Source organism: Toxotes jaculatrix, chromosome 13, assembly GCF_017976425.1.
Source record: "Toxotes jaculatrix isolate fToxJac2 chromosome 13, fToxJac2.pri, whole genome shotgun sequence".
In the NCBI taxonomy this organism is placed as follows: Eukaryota; Metazoa; Chordata; class Actinopteri; family Toxotidae; genus Toxotes; species Toxotes jaculatrix.
In genome coordinates, this window is record NC_054406.1 from 14,357,200 (window position 1) to 14,375,702 (window position 18,503).

Below are 18,503 nucleotides of genomic sequence, written 5' to 3' on the forward strand. Positions count from 1 at the left end.
TATCCTTTGAAAATATGCAAGTGTGTCTGGGAAATTAAGCTGACAGAGAAAGAGAGATGACATGAATAAAATTAAGAGATGTGTGAACTGAGGTATAAGCAGCTCTTTTTTGTTTTTTTTTAACATTGTGTGGGAACTACCAGGGCAACCAGATTTATCAGGGAGCCAGTTTTAACCCAACCCCTCTGGTGTCAAAACAATTTATCTGAAGAAATGCTTCCATTTAATGTCTTGGCAGTTTGCTGAAGAGGGCATGTCAGCTTTTTTGAAAGCTCCACTTGCAGTGGGAATGTCAAACCAGGCCATTTGAAAATGTGTCCCTGTGAGGCGAATAGAGTCGACACACTTCTGACGCTGGGGGTAAAATTAATCACCATCACCAAATTTTCCATACAGGAAGCCCTCTCATTCATAGAAATTATGAGGTAAATGTTGAAAAGGTTCTTGATGATTATTTTGGGAAAGAACAAGCTCTTAACCTTTGAGGATTGACGTAGAAGAAAATGATGAAGGTGGCAACAGCGCACTTTCCCGAGCTGTTATTTTGAAAAACAGTAACATTATGGTGAAGTGTCTTGAGCAGAGTCATTGGTGGTATTTTGCGAACTTTGCCCATGTTTGCTCTTCGTGTCAGCGACACTTTTGACTGTTGAACACGTTTCCTATTTGACAGTTTCATCATGGCGAGTTTTGTTTTTCCTCCTCCTGAGTGAAAGCCTTGTAGGAGTGCTGAGTCATGGCTTCGAGGTGGCTGAAACTTTGTTAAAAAAAAAAAATCACTTGTTCACCTGTGGTACTCAGGTCCCAAACCCAGCACTTTTACTCAATCACAACCAGCTGTCCACATGCCTGAAAACACACAGTAAGCCACAAAACTTTGTTAAAATAAAGAGTGAACCTGCTTTAAAAGTCCCAGATGTATACAGCTGCCCGCTGTTTTTGCTGAGGACTGGAGCCACGCCTGAAACTTTTTATTGTGTACCGACTGTGGATACTTTTTTACCCCTTTAGTGGCTGTAAAGAAAGTATTACTTCTGATTGTGGTATTTGTGTATTAGATGTATGCAAAAGTCAAAACAGCAATATTTTCTGTTGAGATGTTGAACTGTAACAATCTATAAACCTTTTATTTGTGCTGATTTAACTGGCAAAGTTGAAAAAATCTGCTTTACATCAGAGAACAGCTTAAGTTTTCATTAAATTTTCTCATAGTTGTCTTTGAATGTAACAGTTTTCCTATTCAGTCTGAAGCCAAATGCTTACTGGTGTCACTGTGCTCAACCCACCCAGCAACCCACCAATGGGACCATGAAAAGGAACTGAGAAGTCACCCCATGGCAGCGTGCATGCTTTAAATTCCCAGAGCCTGAGGAAATCAAGAAAGAGGCAGTGGCCATTGTGCACCGAATATCTTCCAAAACCTATTCTGGCTTATCCTGTTCAGGGTCAGAGGAACCCATCGCAGGATGCACCGAGTAGGAGTTACATCATGGATAGTACGTCATTCTATCTCAGGGCTTTGCAACACTATACTGAGTACGATGTGCAGTGACCTTACTTTGTACCACCATTAATGAATTAACCCTAATTAGCACAGTGGAACAGCCAACGTCAGTACCTTATACTTGGTATTACAGGACTGGGGAAACAGCCACAGTGAATATAAAGTTAGACACTGAAAATGTTTTACATCACAGGTGCCATTGCAATGCATTTAAAAGATCAAAGTGATTAATACATAACCTGTAACATGTAGATTTCTGACTGAGTTCTGTGATTTCACACAAAGAACAATCCAATCGTGAACATACCATAGTTACGTCCTCATTCAGCTGGAAACGTTTCTCTTTGACTTTAGCCTGTTTTTTTTTCTTGTCAGTCCCATTTGAAGACTTTTAATAGCTACAAGTACGACATTGAGTTGAGGTAATATTCATACCCTAATCATATAAAAGTATTTCTGAACACATTTTTGGATATAGCCACTGAAAAGCCACACACACGCTTTAGCATGGGAGAAACTCAGACAGAGGGTCTCACAGAAATCATACTGTCAGGCAGTCAGTCATTCATTCATTCAGGCAAACACACACACACACACACACACACCATTCCACAAGTTAAACTCTCTAGCTAACTCAATAATGACCTTTAAAAAGTATTCTCATTATCCCTAAAGCAAACGGGCATCCCTGTAAAAAAGGTTAAATGAGATTCTGTAAAGTCAAATATACATGTATTTTATGGCCTGCTATTGGATCCACATGCCAGGGGTAATTTGGGAGGGAACACACTTCTACATGTGTATCCCTATGACTTTTTGATTGTTACAATTACATGTGCATGGCTCTTGTTAAGACTCCTGACCGTTTATGGTTTCCGGCTGAGTACACAGGTTCAGATATTTTTTTCCTCCTCATTTAAAGGGGGAACATTAAAGACCGCCTCTGAGGCCTCTTGCCGCAGATGGTCCGATGAGCTGTACGCTGAGGACCCCACACTGGAATATTTGTACCCTTTGCCTTTCTTCTCCTCTTCTCTCTCTTCCTCCTTCTCTGCATTTTGTCATTTCTCCTGCCAACCAGCAAAGCTCAACTCCCTGAAAGCCATAAAACGAGTGTTTTAACAAAAAACACTGGCATGCCTTTGCACTCCTTCAAAGGCGACTTTTCTGGCGCTGGAGACAGTACAGAGACTCTGCTCATGTCTCCTTGGATATTCTCAGACACATTCTCAATCGACAAACACAGACGGGTGGGATATTTGCATGGCAATTCCAAGCATCACCACAAACTTCAGACACATGGTGCACAGAGACAAAAGACAAGAGTGACAACTTATTAAAAGGAAAAAAAAAAGGAAACACAAAAATATCCAGTCTCTTTATACCTGAGATGGCCTTGAGAATGAGTGTTCCCAGGGCTCTGGTGAGTGTTGCACTCTGGTGAGTGTTGCACTCTGGCGCTGCGGTTCCCAGGAGGTTGTGTGCTCCAATCTCTCTAATGAGAGAACCTTCCAGGCTAGACATTGTGGGCTCTGGCTTCAGCCTCCAGCCCATGCTGTTCTCACCACAAAGAAACAAGCCAAGTTATTCACTGATTCCTCTCTGACATCCCTGGCCAAAATGTCTCCAATCCCATCCTCCTACTGCCACCACTCTTGACTTTCTCTCTAACACTTACTCTCATCTTCTCTTTCTGTTCTTTTTCTTTAAATTTCTCTTATTTTCTCTTCTAAAATGTGGTTGAAGTTGTTGTTATGGCTCAGGGAGTGCACATTCTTCTTTTAAGAGGGTATGAGACACGCAAATAAAAAAAAAATGTAAGGGCACAAATCCGGCATGGGCAACGCTTAGGCAAACTGACTCACACATTCAAACTCTTACAGGAGCGCTGCTGTGCTTGGCATGTTCAGCGAGCGTCGGTGTTTACACAGCATGTGATAGCTCTGGCTAACGGGAGGGAGGAAATAGCATCTGCAAAAAGGGTGGCCAGTTCTGAAGGAGGAGGTCCATCTGTGCAAACAGCACCTAGTTAAGGGAGTTATTAATTACCCCGGGTCACCGGCCAAACTTGTGGCCCGGCACAGGAGCAGGAGCACAGGGAGGAGAGAGGTGACGTTAAATAACAAAGGAGAAGGGAAAGCGGGGGTGAGGATAGTGAGGTGGTTGATTTTAGGAACCTTTTTTTTTTTTTTCGTGGTGCTCCTCAAAACTGTTTCTTTGCTTACAGCTGCACAGAAATCGACCACAAAAACAGAAAAAATAAGCTGCAAACTTCACTGGAACGTTTGGAAGACCTTATCCCACAACAATACACACCCAAGCAAGTTTTTTTGTTTTTTGTTTTTTTTTCCATATGCCCTTCTCTTTCCTTCTTCACTTTCTACCCCTCTTAAATTTGGGAGAGTGGGGTCAATTGCTCTTCTTTTTTTGTACCCCTCCTTTCTGCTTTCAAGAATGTCTGCAATGCTTCCCAGGAATCCTGCCTTGTTGACTTTGGTTTGGGATAAAAGGTATAGCCCTCTCTGTTCTCCATGCTGATCCGAAAGGTGATTAGGCCGGCCTCAACATGAGCCCATGCGTAGCCCAGCACACTGGCCCAGACAGATTACCCTACGTTCCTGTGTTCTACTGTTATTTGGGGGGGGCAGGTGAAGAGATAGATGAGAGGCAAGAATGTTGGTAACTTGGTGGTGCTATAGAGGCCATGTTTGTTTTGAAGGAGAGTGAAAGTTCAAATGCTAATTGTATTGAGATGCTGAGTCTTGAAGATGAGGCCCTTGTGGATTATGGCTCTTTTCTGGGAAAAGTAGGTAATTCTACTGGATTGAGTAATTCCTGTAGCAATAGAAGCTGATTCCCGGATTGACCACATCTCAGCCAGGTTAGAGGTGGAAAGTATGAAACCCTTTTCTGATTCAAATGTTTTCGCTCTGCATAAAGATTTGTCCTCACTGACTTCTGCTCGGTTTTGTGCAATTCACTACAAAAACGTTCAAAGTTCACATATCTGCCTGTCTGCACCTTTAAGGCTTACTATAAACCATAAACAGTTTGTGGTTTTTAGATGAAGTTATGCATCTTCTTTCACCTAAATCCTCTTCGTCTCCTGTGGGACTTAAGACCACAATGAGCACAATGAGCACCCTCCATTGTTATCTGTTCTTGCCAGCGTGTAATGCCCCCCTAAAGTCAAATTCATTTTGGCTAGTTCACCAGTCCTCCAGGTTTTTCTTTTGCCTGGAGGAGTCCATCTCAGCACAATCTTTGGACCTTATCTGCCGCAGTTAGAATAAAGGAAAATGGTCCCATCACTCAACACTGTTTATGCAGAGCCAGTCCATCAGCATTTTCTTATTGTCATGATATCAGTGTGGTATTTCCTCATTCCATTAAGAACTTGTGCTGCCTTTGATGTCAGATGCATGTTTTGGACGTTCCATGTTCCTGGACGGGTCTTGCTTTTTGCCCCAGTACGTTCTCTTTTGTACCCCTGGCTTCCAGCAGGTTTTCACCGGGGGTCATACAGTCACTGAGGACTTCCTTTGACACAGTGAGTTAATCAGTGAGGTTTAGAGGCTGGTAGCTGCATTTTCGCACAGTGGACAGAGCCAGTCTGTTTCCAGTCTTTATGCTAATCTAAGCTAATCACAGCACAGACACAGGTATCAATCTTCTCAATTTCTTCTTGGCGAGAAGGCAAGTAAGTGTACTTCCCAAAATGTCAAGCTATTCTTTTAACCACAAATTATGCCACTGACATCAAAGTCTCCTTAAACATTAAAAAGTGTGTATTGAATTCAGGGTCAAACAACTTTTTATTCCTCTCTCCAATGCAACAGTCTTGGAGATGCATTTTTTTTGTTCCCTTGCTGCTCCATTATTCCTTTCCTCTCTACACTGTAATTACCCTCTCCCTCCTCCTTACCCTTCTCCCCAGAACTACCATCAGGAAGCTGTAAGTAAAACTGATGTTTTGAAATAAGGACCATTTCCACATGCACCACGCTCTGATGCATGGGTGAGAGAAAATCGTGATTAGCTTGCATGGGCCAACAATAATATTGTGTTTAATCTAGATATCATTACATGCAAAATGAGCAGGAGAAATTCAAGGGCACCATTGTTTCCCCTCGGCCAGTTTTTCAGGGGTCCAGTGATGGAGTGTTTCCTTTAGAAACCCAAACCAGGAGAGATGTGGAGGTGCCACTTACAGTATTTGAGCAAAATGAAGAGAAAGACCTAGAATCAGAGTGACAGGAGGGTGGAAGATGAGGTGAATGCTTTGAAAGCAGGACAGTCATTGACTACTTTCGAATAGCATTTTCTTATGTGTGTTGATTAGCATGGATGCATGTGATCGCTGTGACAGCACAGATGACCACACATCCAGTCTTTTGGTGCACTATTGCAAAACCAGTGTCAGAACCAATGTTCTCATGCTGTGAATTCGATGAGAAGGCCAATGGGCTAATAAGGCAATGGGGAATAATTGCATTTTGCTTACTGTAATGTTACAGAATGGTTTGTGTTTTTCTAGAGAACGACCAAAATATTACACACTGGCAAACAGAGCAGCTTTACCTGATAACAGTCAGACCAGTTCACGTTATTGATGTTGATTATCTACAGCTAATAAAATCTACAATCGTGGTTGTCATCTTAGTCATCAAATTCAAAAGCTGATGGCTAAAAATGAGCCAGGGCCTGATTTTTTTTTTCTCCCTATTTTAGGTTTTCAGTTGTCAAAGGTCAGAAGAGGGAATGTGAAGTGGAAAACCCAGTGCTTCTACTTGGCGCTGGTTCGTCCTCATGGATGAGGCACTGGGACAGAGGCAATCCTCTGCCGCCCCGTTTCTCATCGACTCTATCCAAGAGGACGAATCAGGGCCAAGTGCAGCAGTGGAGAAACAGGAGGAGGAAACAGAGGCAGGGACATCTGTAGGTTCCCCAGATTGAGCCAGAAAGACTGACTGAGGCTTGTTGGAGCTTATAAGAGAGGACACACAGTTCCAGACAGAGAGGGAAGAAGAAAGCGGAGCAGGGCAAGGACCAACCGCCCATTCATCCCTTATGGAAAAAGATGTCAAAAACTTTTAACAGCTGCACAGAATATGGAAAAAAAACATATTTCTTATTGGAGGTGATGTGTAATATACCTGCAAAATTTAGTATTTACAGCATACATCTGTTATCTTGGACATCTCTGTCTGTATGCCCCCTTGATAAAGCGACTTCACTGAGATGCAACACATCAAAAGACAGATTCTTACATCATTTTCTTATAGTTTTCCCTTTTCTGCCGTTGTGTGTAGAATTAGAAAATGTCTGACTTTGGCGACTCCCAGTGGTAGTATCCAAAAAGACACGCACAGACACACACAGAGAGCAATGCACAACACAGCAACACCCCCACAAAGACTACACATACACTCAGCTGTCTGTTTATTGGGTACACCTGGATAAAGCTAAGGCAGTCCAACTGTGTGGCAGGAAACTCTACCTACATGAAGGTTATAATGTTGAGTTTTTAGGTTAAACACCTCACTGTATAATTTAGTACACTTCACCCGCACAACAAATTACAATCTCTAGAGGGATTATACAGCTGATCAAGTGGAGAACTGCTGTGTCTTTGTTTTCACTGAAACATGGCTACACAGCAGTATTCTGGATCCGGCCATTCAGCTGGATGAGCTAACTCACTGGGGGGACCCAAAGATTGTTCTGTGCTGATGGACTTTACAGTCACAAAGTGCTGGTCATACAATCTGCCGAGGGAGTTCACTGGTGTTGTCATTGTAGTAGTTCACTTGAGGGCATCGCTGCCTTTGCAGTGGCGTCAGTGATCAACAAACAGTTCACCAGTGACTAATTTATCATCAGTCGCTGGTGACGTCGGTCGTGTAAATTTAAAGACTTTTTTTTGCCAAAATTCCTCCAACATGGCAAAGTTTTGTGACCAAATTGGTCACAAAACCAAAGGAAGACCAAAGATATGTTTCACCTGACTGTTATAAATATCACATATGCACTTGTTTTAAGAGATGGTGTGTTTTCAGTTTAAGTAGCAGGATTTTTCTTTCCAGTGGGGTTCCAGTGCAGAAACAGATTTCTCTGCCATATGTAATACATTGCAGAAAGTTGGCTAACTTTGATTAATCAAACTTTAACCGTAGCCTGTTCAACATGGCATTACCTCCCTGTTGTTGAGAGAAATTTGGTGTGTGTCTCACAGCAAATGCAAAACAGAACAACCTCCTTTTTGTGCACCCAATTCATAACATTTTATGTGTTTATTTATTTGTGGAAATATAAAACGCTTTTTCTCTGGGACTGGAGTCAGGGGATCAGATAAGCAAGAATATTTGCCAACCACCAAAATCTGATCCTTGACTTCCACAAGTGATTTACACCCTAATATTACACAGGAAAGGAAACGATAGGATCAACTAATGCTCACGGCCTCCCTATCCTTTTCTTAATAACTCCTCAGAGAAGACGAGAGGAAGAGGAAGGAGGAAGAGGGAGCTCAGAGAGGGTGAGAGTGCCACGGGATGTGATTAGGCTGGACCTCCCTTTTATGATTTCTGTATTACAGGCGCTTGGTGCCAGACATTCCCTCCATGGAAGGAATGTCTTCCTAACCAGTTCCATGTGAATGGTTTAGGAGGGAACCACAGCCCACTGGTTGGGTTGAGGGCTCAGCCTTTAAAACACACACCAAGGGAGAAATATGTAGAGGATGCAGGGCAGGAGGCTGGAGAGGAGGGAGAGCAAGAGAACAGAGGGGGAGAAAGATGATGAACAAAAGGTCAGAAAAGAGTGAGGGGCTCTAATGTGTTATATACGACATGCATACATACAGTTTTTTTTTTAATCCAAACTATCTACTCTAGTTGCTATGGACATAAATTAACATGGAATTCTGAATTACATGATATTAAGTGGTAGTGGGGATTCAAATAAAGTTAGTGATGTGGCTTTAAGTTTCATACAAAACAGCCTAATATCTTTTCCAGGAGAGCATGGCTCCAGCTTTATAAGGCAAATGTGGGGGGGTTTAGCTCTAAGCAAGAGAAGAAAGTATAGTCATAAAAAAACTGTTGGCTTTCTATATATGAGATCATCAGATATATTGCTGTACATATATGTGTTAAAATGGTGTTGGATGACTCATCATTTACTGTTGCATTTGTGTAGATCCGATCCAAAGGTCGTGCAGCACATGCAAAGAGATTTGGTTTGAATTTTCATTACTATGGCACTCTATCACACAGACATCTAGGCACTAAAACATACTCAGACATTACACGACATCGTAAAAGCCCTGCTTGCTGTCTGTGTTTAAATGCAAGACTTCATAAAATTCCACCGACTGCATTTGTAACAATTTAACGCAATTGAATAGTAATTGCAACACCAACAAATCATTATTATGTTTTGTTTTGTCTTTTTTAAGTGCTCCTGCTCTGCAGTTCACATTCTATTTCTCTTCCCACGAGAAAATGGCCTGGAGAGAGCACAAGCCCTGCTCCGTCCCTCCACAAGTTATTTGCATTTTACAGCTCAAGAGTAGCACAGTGTTGGATGCAAAGTGTGAACATTTGTTTGTCCTGGAATTTTTACTGGACTGGATTATTCTCCTGGTGATTTTGGCCACGTGTAACATAATGATAATAGTGCTTTTGCTGGGACGGGCTGCAGTCTCTGACCATTCTGTGCAGTCCAGTCCAGAGGGCCCAGTCCACAACCCAGTCTCAGAATGTGAAATAGCTACGTTTGTCCACAGTACAAAATGTATCAGTCTCACAATTAGGGCCTGAAAATTGTGAAAAGTTCACGTTTTTTTTGTCCCATTCTTTTCTATTGCAGTCCACCCTCTTTGAGTCTTTCCTGAACACACACACACATACACACACACACACAATTGACAGAAATCATGACCTTGTCCTATACAAGTTAATGGCCTTAGCTCCAACAATAATGTTTGTCTGTCTCAGGAAAGAAAAGACACGCCTGCCACTAGCAGCTAGTCAAAGCAGGAAATCTATGAGAGAAAATGTAGATGTCCTGGACATGTCCAAGTCTACATCTCCTGCACATAAACACTTGTAAGTGAGCAAACAGACAGACACAAGCAGCGTGCAGAGAGAGACAGGCTCCAGCCCCGAGCCTGTGGCAGGCAGTTGTAATTGGTAATTGAGGTAAAGTGATAATTGGTTGGTGTGTTGCTTGGCAATGTGGAGGATTTGGAGACATGTTACTGAGAAAGACTGCAAGGAATAAAGACCTTCTCCAGGTCTCAGCTTGTGTATGCGACCTTATGACCAGACACTGATTCTGTAAAACCCTGAACCTCCGGTTCCTTCAGTGTATGTGCATGAAAACTAAAGTATGGTTACGTTTAGGAAAAGACTGTGTTACTAGCAAATTAACTATGCTTAAAGCTATCCATAAGAGTTTTGTGAAATCAAACCCCATTTTTGGCTGGTCTGCAACAGCAGGGCCAGCCCTATAAATGAAAATGTCTGTCACTGACTGACTGACTGAGTGCAGTTACACCATTGGTTGGCTGACCAAGTGTTGGAGTTTCCCCCTTGGCCATTGCTCTTTGAAAATGAAGTGGCATGAACAATTTCTACTATGTCATTGGGGGGCATTTAAATGCAGCTGTGCCAACTTAGCGCCTTTGTCACTAGATTCAGTGACTGTTCAGACGCTTTTAGCAACTTTTTTTATTTATTTTTTTCAAAAAAGCACCTAGCGAAAAATCTAGTGACTTTTTGGACAAACCTTAGCTAGTTTCTGTAGAAGACGGTTGCCAGCCTCTAACTCTCTCTCTACTTTCTATCTTACATGTGAACCAGCAGTCACAAAATCACCACGCTCATATCAATTTGTTTGGCTGCACTGGAAACAGTTTTACCTCTTGTTAGGGCCCGAGCACCGAGTGGTGCGAAGGCCCTATTGTTTTTCTAATGTTTATTATTATTATTATTATTATTATTATTATTCCTCCCAAACAACTGCATTTTTCAACCCCTTCCCATGCTCTAAAACGCCTGAAATTTTGCACACTCATCAGGTCTGGTGAAAAATTTGATATTTTGTGGTCGTTGTAAATGGGGGGGGCCAAATGGCTCCGCAGCGCCCCCTTGAAATTTTCAAAACCCCCCTCCCATTGGGCTTAGTTTGTCATAGGTGCATGAAAATTGGTACACATGTTGATCATACCGAGACACACCAAAAAGTCTCTTGACACCATGACCTCAACCCAACAGGAAGTCCGCCATTGTGGTCGGAAGTTGGCGATTTTGGCGAATTACACCATTGGTATGCGGACGAACTCGTGCTAGGGATTTCACCTGATCCACTTCATATTTGGTGGACCTCACCTCAAGACCATGATGATCAAAAGTTATTCAAGGCTTTTCTCTAAGTTAAAGGGCGTGGCCTCTGTGGCCCGCCAAAGTTTGATGGCGTTTGGTGAATTTTCCATGACATTTTGAATGGCTCTCACGTCCACATACTTTATCCAAACATCTTCAAACTTCATGAGCTTGATCAGGGCTCTGCCCTGAACGCCTCCATATGTCAAACTCCCGCCTTACTCGTGGCGTCCCCTGCTGGTAACAGGAAATGACCTATTCTTACTCTGAAGTGTACTGCTCCTTAATAGTTGACACCATCGGCTTGGTTTCTGCTCTACAACCTTCCCAACTACTTGGTGAAGCTACATTATAAAGGCCGTGAAGCTGGGTGCAATGGCATCTGTGTGGCGGCGCGGCAACTGACGATCCCTCGCCGTGAAATTACGTTTGGATTTGTAATGACCTTAACCACCTCCTATGATCCTAAAAATTCATACACACGTTCTTGGGGGCTGGTCCTAGACTCTGATGGGGTTTTTGTAATTGGGCGGGGCAAAATGGCTCAACGGCGCCCCCTTGAAGATTTAAAATACCCCTCTCCATATGGGTTTTTTTGGAGTATGAAGATGAAAATCGGTACACATAAAGAACACTTCCAGACGCAAAAAAAAGTCTCTTGACACCATGACCTCAACCCAGCAGGAAGTCGACCATTTTGTTTTTGGCGGCCAAATTTCACTGCTTTCCACCACTGGTATGCGGATGAACTCGTGCTAGGGATTTCACCCGATCAACTTCATATCTGGTGGACCTCACCTCAAGACCATGATGATCAAAAGTTATAAGAGACTTTTCTCTAAGTTAAAGGGCGTGGCCTCTGTGGCTCGCCAAAGTTCGATGGCGTTTGGTGAATTTGCCATGACATTTTGAATGGCTCTCACATCCACATACTTTATCCAAACATCGTCAAACTTCATGAGCATGATGAGGGCTCTGCCCTGAACGCCTCCATATGTCAAACTCCCGCCTTACTCGTGGCGCCCCCTGCTGGTAACAGGAAATAACCTGTTTGTACTATGACGTGTACTGGGGAGAAGAGGAGAGGACATAGGAGGACTCTGGTACTCTTGGCTGCGCCGGCTGCGACTCCCGCGGGTCGCAAGGGGTGCGAGGGCCCGTCATCGCTGCTTGCAGCTTTAATTCTTCTGTTGTATTCCTGACAAAGTACCTCCTTGATGAGTTTTTGCTGTACCATTAAACTGTATTTGTTGTTACTGCAGTAACCATGGTAATCCCCAGGGCTACTGGGCTGCATTATGATATGACCACATTTCTATTTACTCCTGAAACTGTCCTTCATTTCTCACTCTTTCCACTTTTTTTTTTTCTTTTTGGTGGCACATCTGTATCTGACTCTTAATCCATCCATGCATGTCATGCTCTTTATCTAGTAGCACCCTGATCCAAGAAGCTGGTTTTGGTCTTGGTTGCTCACTTGCCACCTCCATGGGTGGTCCCTGCTGCAGTTTTCCTGCTGTGGTGTTTGTACAGTTCACAGGTCTTTGTTTTTCTGGCATGTCTCTCGACTCTAACCAAAGCCGGAGGCCTGCTGCCTGTTTTCTTTTGCAAAGCTACATATCTGCAGGCTTTCGAGGAGAAACTGGGCAAAAAGCAGAAAAACAGAAGGAGAGGGGAGAAGCAGACAGGCAGAGAAACACTAATGCTTTGCCTTGAAAACAAAGTTGTCCCTTTCTCCCCGTAGGTGTATGTGAGAGTTAGTACTCTAGCCCCTGTTCGCTGACATAAACTGTGGTTTGTTGGCAAAGGCCTGGCACACATGTTGACAGCCTCATTATTTATATTCCATTTTGACAGCTTGTTTTGTGTAATGTACAGTACACACACGTATTTCCATCCTCGCGCCGCCCTGTCTTCTCAGTTTCACAGGAATAAGTCAACTTAATGAATTTTGTATGAAAAGAAAAAAAACAGTGTTTCCCCTAAGGGTGTGTTATGGATCAAACAGTCACTCAGTCACCAGCGCTTTATGGCTAATTCCCTGGACTCTGAACAAGGTCATATTGTTCCCTATTTATACTCCTAGAATGATCAAAGGTGAAAAATGATCCCTTCCGACAGTTAATATTTCTAAATGTCTCACTGAGAACCAATTTTGTGTTATTCAAACTGTTTTCCCAGATGCATTTATCAGGACATATTACCCATTCAGAATTTGAAATTCATGATGTGATATCCACCGACCGTGTGTGAACCGAGCTCTGAGACGACGGTGACTACAGTGTACTTTCTCCATTTCCTCTTGTTTGGAGGATGGTGGGTGGTGGGACACGTGGAAACAGCTGTTTAGGGAGGAGGTTCCTGTGAGCATCAAGGTCAGGACACATTCACAAAGCTAGACGGGAAACCAGGTGGGACAGGATGCCAATATACTGTACATGAATGTGAGTGTGTGTGTATGCGTTTGGCAGGATGCATGTGTGCGTTCGTGCACGTGCCCCTGCACAGACAGCACTACTGACAGCTTCACTGTTAAAGCTCAGTGGGGATATTTGCCTATAAAGGGGCTGTAATACAAAACAAACAATACTAGAAAGTTCTCCAGGGTCAGCAAGTGGTCAAGTGAGTAAACGAGTTTGTTATAATAGGACTAAACTTACAACAGCGGGTCTGAGAGGACCGCAGTGACCTCCTGAGGCATTTGCAGTGGGAACACAGAAGCTACTTAGTGTGAACAGGGAGGGTAAAGGTTAGAGAAAGGATTGCTGCCCCACAAAAGGTCACAACCTAGGTTGTTGTAGTGCTTGGGAGAGCAGGACCTACACGCATAATACAGTTGGGAGACTTGTCGTCTCAGTGTGATGCAGCTTGGGAATTTACACTGAAATTCGATCAGTAGTTTACTGAATCTAAATCCAATATCGGATCTGTTTATCAAATCTAATCTAACATAGGTAACTAAAACTTTTGTACTTTTGACTGAAAGGGCAGAAACTCTAAGTTGTTTGAGTTGTAAGCTAATGTTCACAACTTGTATTCACGACCTGAGAATAAGATGAACACTTGCTCCAAATTGGGTCCCCAGTTTTGAACTGTTAAGCTGATTGAGTAATTAGTAATAATCAATCAACAAATCCTCAACCTTTTGGTGATTGATTAATCATTTCAGCTGTTTTTTTTTTCGAATAAAAATAACAAAAGTGTTCTGGTTCTAGCTTTTCAAATGTGAAGATTTGCTGCTTTTCTTTGTGTTATATAATTGTGCCTGCTTAACATTACATTGTCATTTTGATATGAGTCTTCTTGTGTTACAGGACTTGTTTATTTAATTATCTAGAGACAACAGAAATATATATTGTGCGTTCAGCTGTCCCTGAGAAAATTGTTATCTTCAGATATCAACTGTCATTGTCTCATGATTACGGCCTAAATATCTTTTTAATCTGATATAATATACTTTTGTTGAATAATGTGCCTTTATGTGAGTCTATCCATCAGACTGACTGAGAATGGACTCTGTCAGATGGAGCGCTAACAACAGCAGAAATGGCATTGGGTCATCCTGCTGTTTTTGGGCAATGAATCTCTGTCAAGTCTCTGTGGGACAGAAAAAAAAGCCAAAGTTCAACTTTATAGGTTTGCGGGCAATTCAAATGAATTTTGTCACTACAATAACATAACATATATATCACAATGATTTATTGAAGTGATCACAAGAAAACACCCTGTCAACATGTCTGACATCTCACTGTGATTAAAATCGTGTGTGTTAATTAATGGGTTTGAAAAAAAATGTAACAGTTGGCACGGCAACAGTGCGATCTATTATATCGAGATAATGAGATGATTAGGTCATGATAATGAGAAACAGTTTGTTATGAGAGTGAATGGGATAATTAAGATGTGATCTCGAGATAAAGGACCTAAAAAACATTTGGAGGCAACCATGTCACTCGGGGCTTCACTACATTTTACATCAAATAATACACCTCCTGTGTTCTGCTCAGAAGGCTTAACATTTTCCTGTGTTAACAATAATTCCTGAGGGTTAAGACACTGAATGAACTTTGCCCATCCTTGGACCACAGTGCCAGCCCCTCATATCTAACCAGGGTGGAGTTTTTGGATGTGCCGATGAGATCTCTAAACTCCGGCAGTTGACTTTATTTATTCTGACCTGATTGTTTGGGTTTGAGGATTCTGTTGCTCCTGCTGTGAGGGAAATTGCTCTCTTGCCTGCTGGTCCTGAAACGGAAAATGGTTTTCTCTGTGTGTGTGTGTGTGTGTGTGTGTGTGTTTGCAAAGGATCACTATTCTCAATGCCCTGTCAGGACCGGGTAACCAAGACAAGTCTGTCAGCGAGAGAGAGAAAGAAAATAGAATTTGAATTGTTAAATAGTTGGTAGAGTGATGAGCTTATCAGTTGAGTACAGATCTCTGGGTGTGTTGTTTTTACTGTTTGCATGGAAGTGTGTCAGGTTAGTGGTCAGGGAAATTGCAGCTGCAAAGTGTGTTTGCGTTGGTATGCACCTTTAAGGTCGTTAAATGAAAGATGAAGAGGAATAATGAAAACTTCACAGTAGGCTCATAATCTGATAGCTGGGCTTTGACTCAAAGCATTGACTCTGCCTTTGGATTCCCAACACTGGACGCTCTGCTAATGCACGTATCTCATAACCTTGACTACAGTAGATACGTATTGGTGCACACACACACACACACACACACACACATGCTGCAATGAAAGTTCTTCTGTTTGAGATATAGCAGCACAGTTGCACTCTGGAAACAATTACCCCGGCAATAATCTTCACATTCTTTCATCCCACCACCAGCTCAGCTGATTGGGATATTCACTGGTACGCAAGGCTAACCTCAAACACACTCACACACACACCACTTGCACGTTTAGTGTTTCTACCATACAGTACAGTACAGTAGGTGCTCTCGCTCCCTCTTTGGTTACTTACCAGCCCTCTTCTCTTTCTCATGCTCACACACACCTGACATCTGATTCCCGGCCCGATGATTAATGACCGTAGAAGTCTTTCAGCAGGGACCACCCAGGGTCAAAATAACTTGCCATAAATACAGAAGCTGTAAATTACCATTCAGTCGCCACTCTTTTGTTTGCACGTGCTGCAGCATCTTGCACGTTTCAGTGCGTGCACGAGCGTAAGTGTGCAAGTGCCTGTGCAAGAATGGCAGACGAGTTACAGCCGAAACACTGAAAAATGCGCCGCCCCACCTCCTGTCTTCAATCAGTGGTGCATGTGGTGTTTGTGAAGAAAGTTGGGGGTGGGGGGGGATTACTTTGCTAACACCTTTCAAAGTGCACAACCTCTTCTTCATTTTCTCCTTTTTCTTCCTTTCTCTGTTCCCCAGTCTCCTCTTGCCCGTTTCAACAGACGGAAGAATCGCCCTGGCTGTCCTCTAATCTCTCCGGAGAGCTTTTTCCCAGGGTGGAAACACTGCCATCCTTTTTCTCTCCACCGTCCCCCGCTTCCCCCCTTTATCAGTGTCAAATGATTACCCGAGGGGAAACTGAGCTCGGCAACAATATGCGTCAGGTGAGCCAGGGGGAGTCCGGCCAAAAACATCTCCTCCTCTACCTGCTCTCTCCCTCCATTCATCCATCCCTCCATCCCTCCATCCATCGACCTCCCTCCAGTCACCCCACCCGCACTCTCCACCCATGTGCCAGCCGAATGCGGTGGCAAAGCCCCAAGCCCATCTCAGAGGAATTTCCCTGTTGAAATTTATATCAGTTTCAGAGGCCTCAAGTTTTATCCACAGCGTGTGAAAAACTGAAACTCCTCTCTCCCTCCAGCATTCACTTTCCATTCCTTCCTCTCTTCTGCCTGCTGCCTTCTTCTTTAAATGTCGCTTTCTTTCCCTTTCTGATTGTCCTCCCCACATTTGTTCTCTTTTTTTAATCCACATCAGCCACACTTCTCAACTATTTGTCTCTAAATTCACGTTCCTTTTGCATTTTCCTTTCTACTTTCCCTTTCTCCCTCACCACCTTTTTTCACTCTCCTTAACAGCCCCGTGTAGGCACAGCCTGGTGAATGCCAGGCATTCCTTTGTAAGGTTAGAACAGACAAAGGTGGACCACATCACCTGGGAGAAAACGGCCCTTTTGAATCGTCGCCCGAGGGAAAGAGAGGCTGATAGCGGAGAAAAGAGGGAGTATAAAAGCAGGGGAGAAAAGAGTGAGATGGCAGAGAGGAACACCTGTCCTCTGCTGTCCTCGTGTGAACCTTCAACTCTGACCTTTGTTACATGATATCAATGCCTTGTTTGAATAAAGGGGGCGCAGCTGAAAGGAAGTGCTTTAGGCATAGGTTCAAACTCCCAATCCAGTATTGAAAAGCAAGGCGTCTGGGAGCTTTTAAAGGGTTTTTGTTCATCCGAGCAATGACATTAAACCATATTAGCTCATGCTATCAGTGCAGTTACAACCATACAATACTTTACTCAGAGAGAGACAGAGAGAGACCACTGACTTGAATAAACAAGGTCATATTACAACCCAAAACTTAATTCCAATCAAGCTCACAAACAGCTCCACCCATCAACACACTCCAACCATTCACAAAACCCACTCAAGGAACATACACGCTCTGAATGCACCCACAAACAAATTCACCCCACCCTAAGCACACCGCCACTTTTGACTAGAACAGACCCCTACACGTTAACACATAGTGGGTCTATGTTTGGTGACGCTAGGTGTGGTGTAGGGTGGAGTGTATCAGTGACGCCAACCTGCCTTTCACAGCTTATTTTTGGGCTTTTGACTGAACATCAAGGCCAAAGTCTGTGTGATGCAATGCAACGGTTTTCCAGTCAGTAAATGGCTCCTGTTTGTTTTTACTCTCACTAATGGAATGGAGCGAAGGGGAAAAGTGGACCGAAAAAAGAGAAACTTATGACAACCAGGTGTTTTTTCCCTCTTCTCGGGAATGTTTCACCTTGTAAAAGCAAGTGAGTGGGAGGGAACTTGTGTACCGTGCTGAAGTGAATGGTTTGGGGATTTTTCAAGGGGTGTGTGCTGACCAAAAGGGTATGAGTGAGAATGAATGTGTGTTGTGTGAGAGTATTAGATTGTGAGCTGAGACTTTTTTGAGGAGCCCGAGGCAGAATTCTTCAGTGGAGCTGTAGCATAGCCATGGCTGGAAGAGGCAGGGGCTCCCTTGTGTGTGTTTTCGAGCCTCCACCAACCAATTTTTTGCCTCATTGAGCTACAGAAAGCTATTGAGGGTGTGATCAACAACACACACACACATGCATTCTCACGCAGAAACACACACCTGGGGGAGATGAATGAATGGCAGGCCTGACTACCACACAGGGCTCCTATTGATGACATCATTGCTGGGCATCTGGTCACTCCACCCTTTCCATGTTCAGAGAGCCATTCAGTCAGCTTCCACTGCACCATGGCTCTTTCACAGACATGACGCCAGGTGCTTATTTTTTAGAGATTATTCATTTAAGACGGCTCCACTTGTGAACAAAATACTTTTCTGTTGACCCTGCTGGCACAATCAACAATTGGCCGAGTTTATGACCCTCCGTCCGTACAGGAAAGACATCTGTGAATA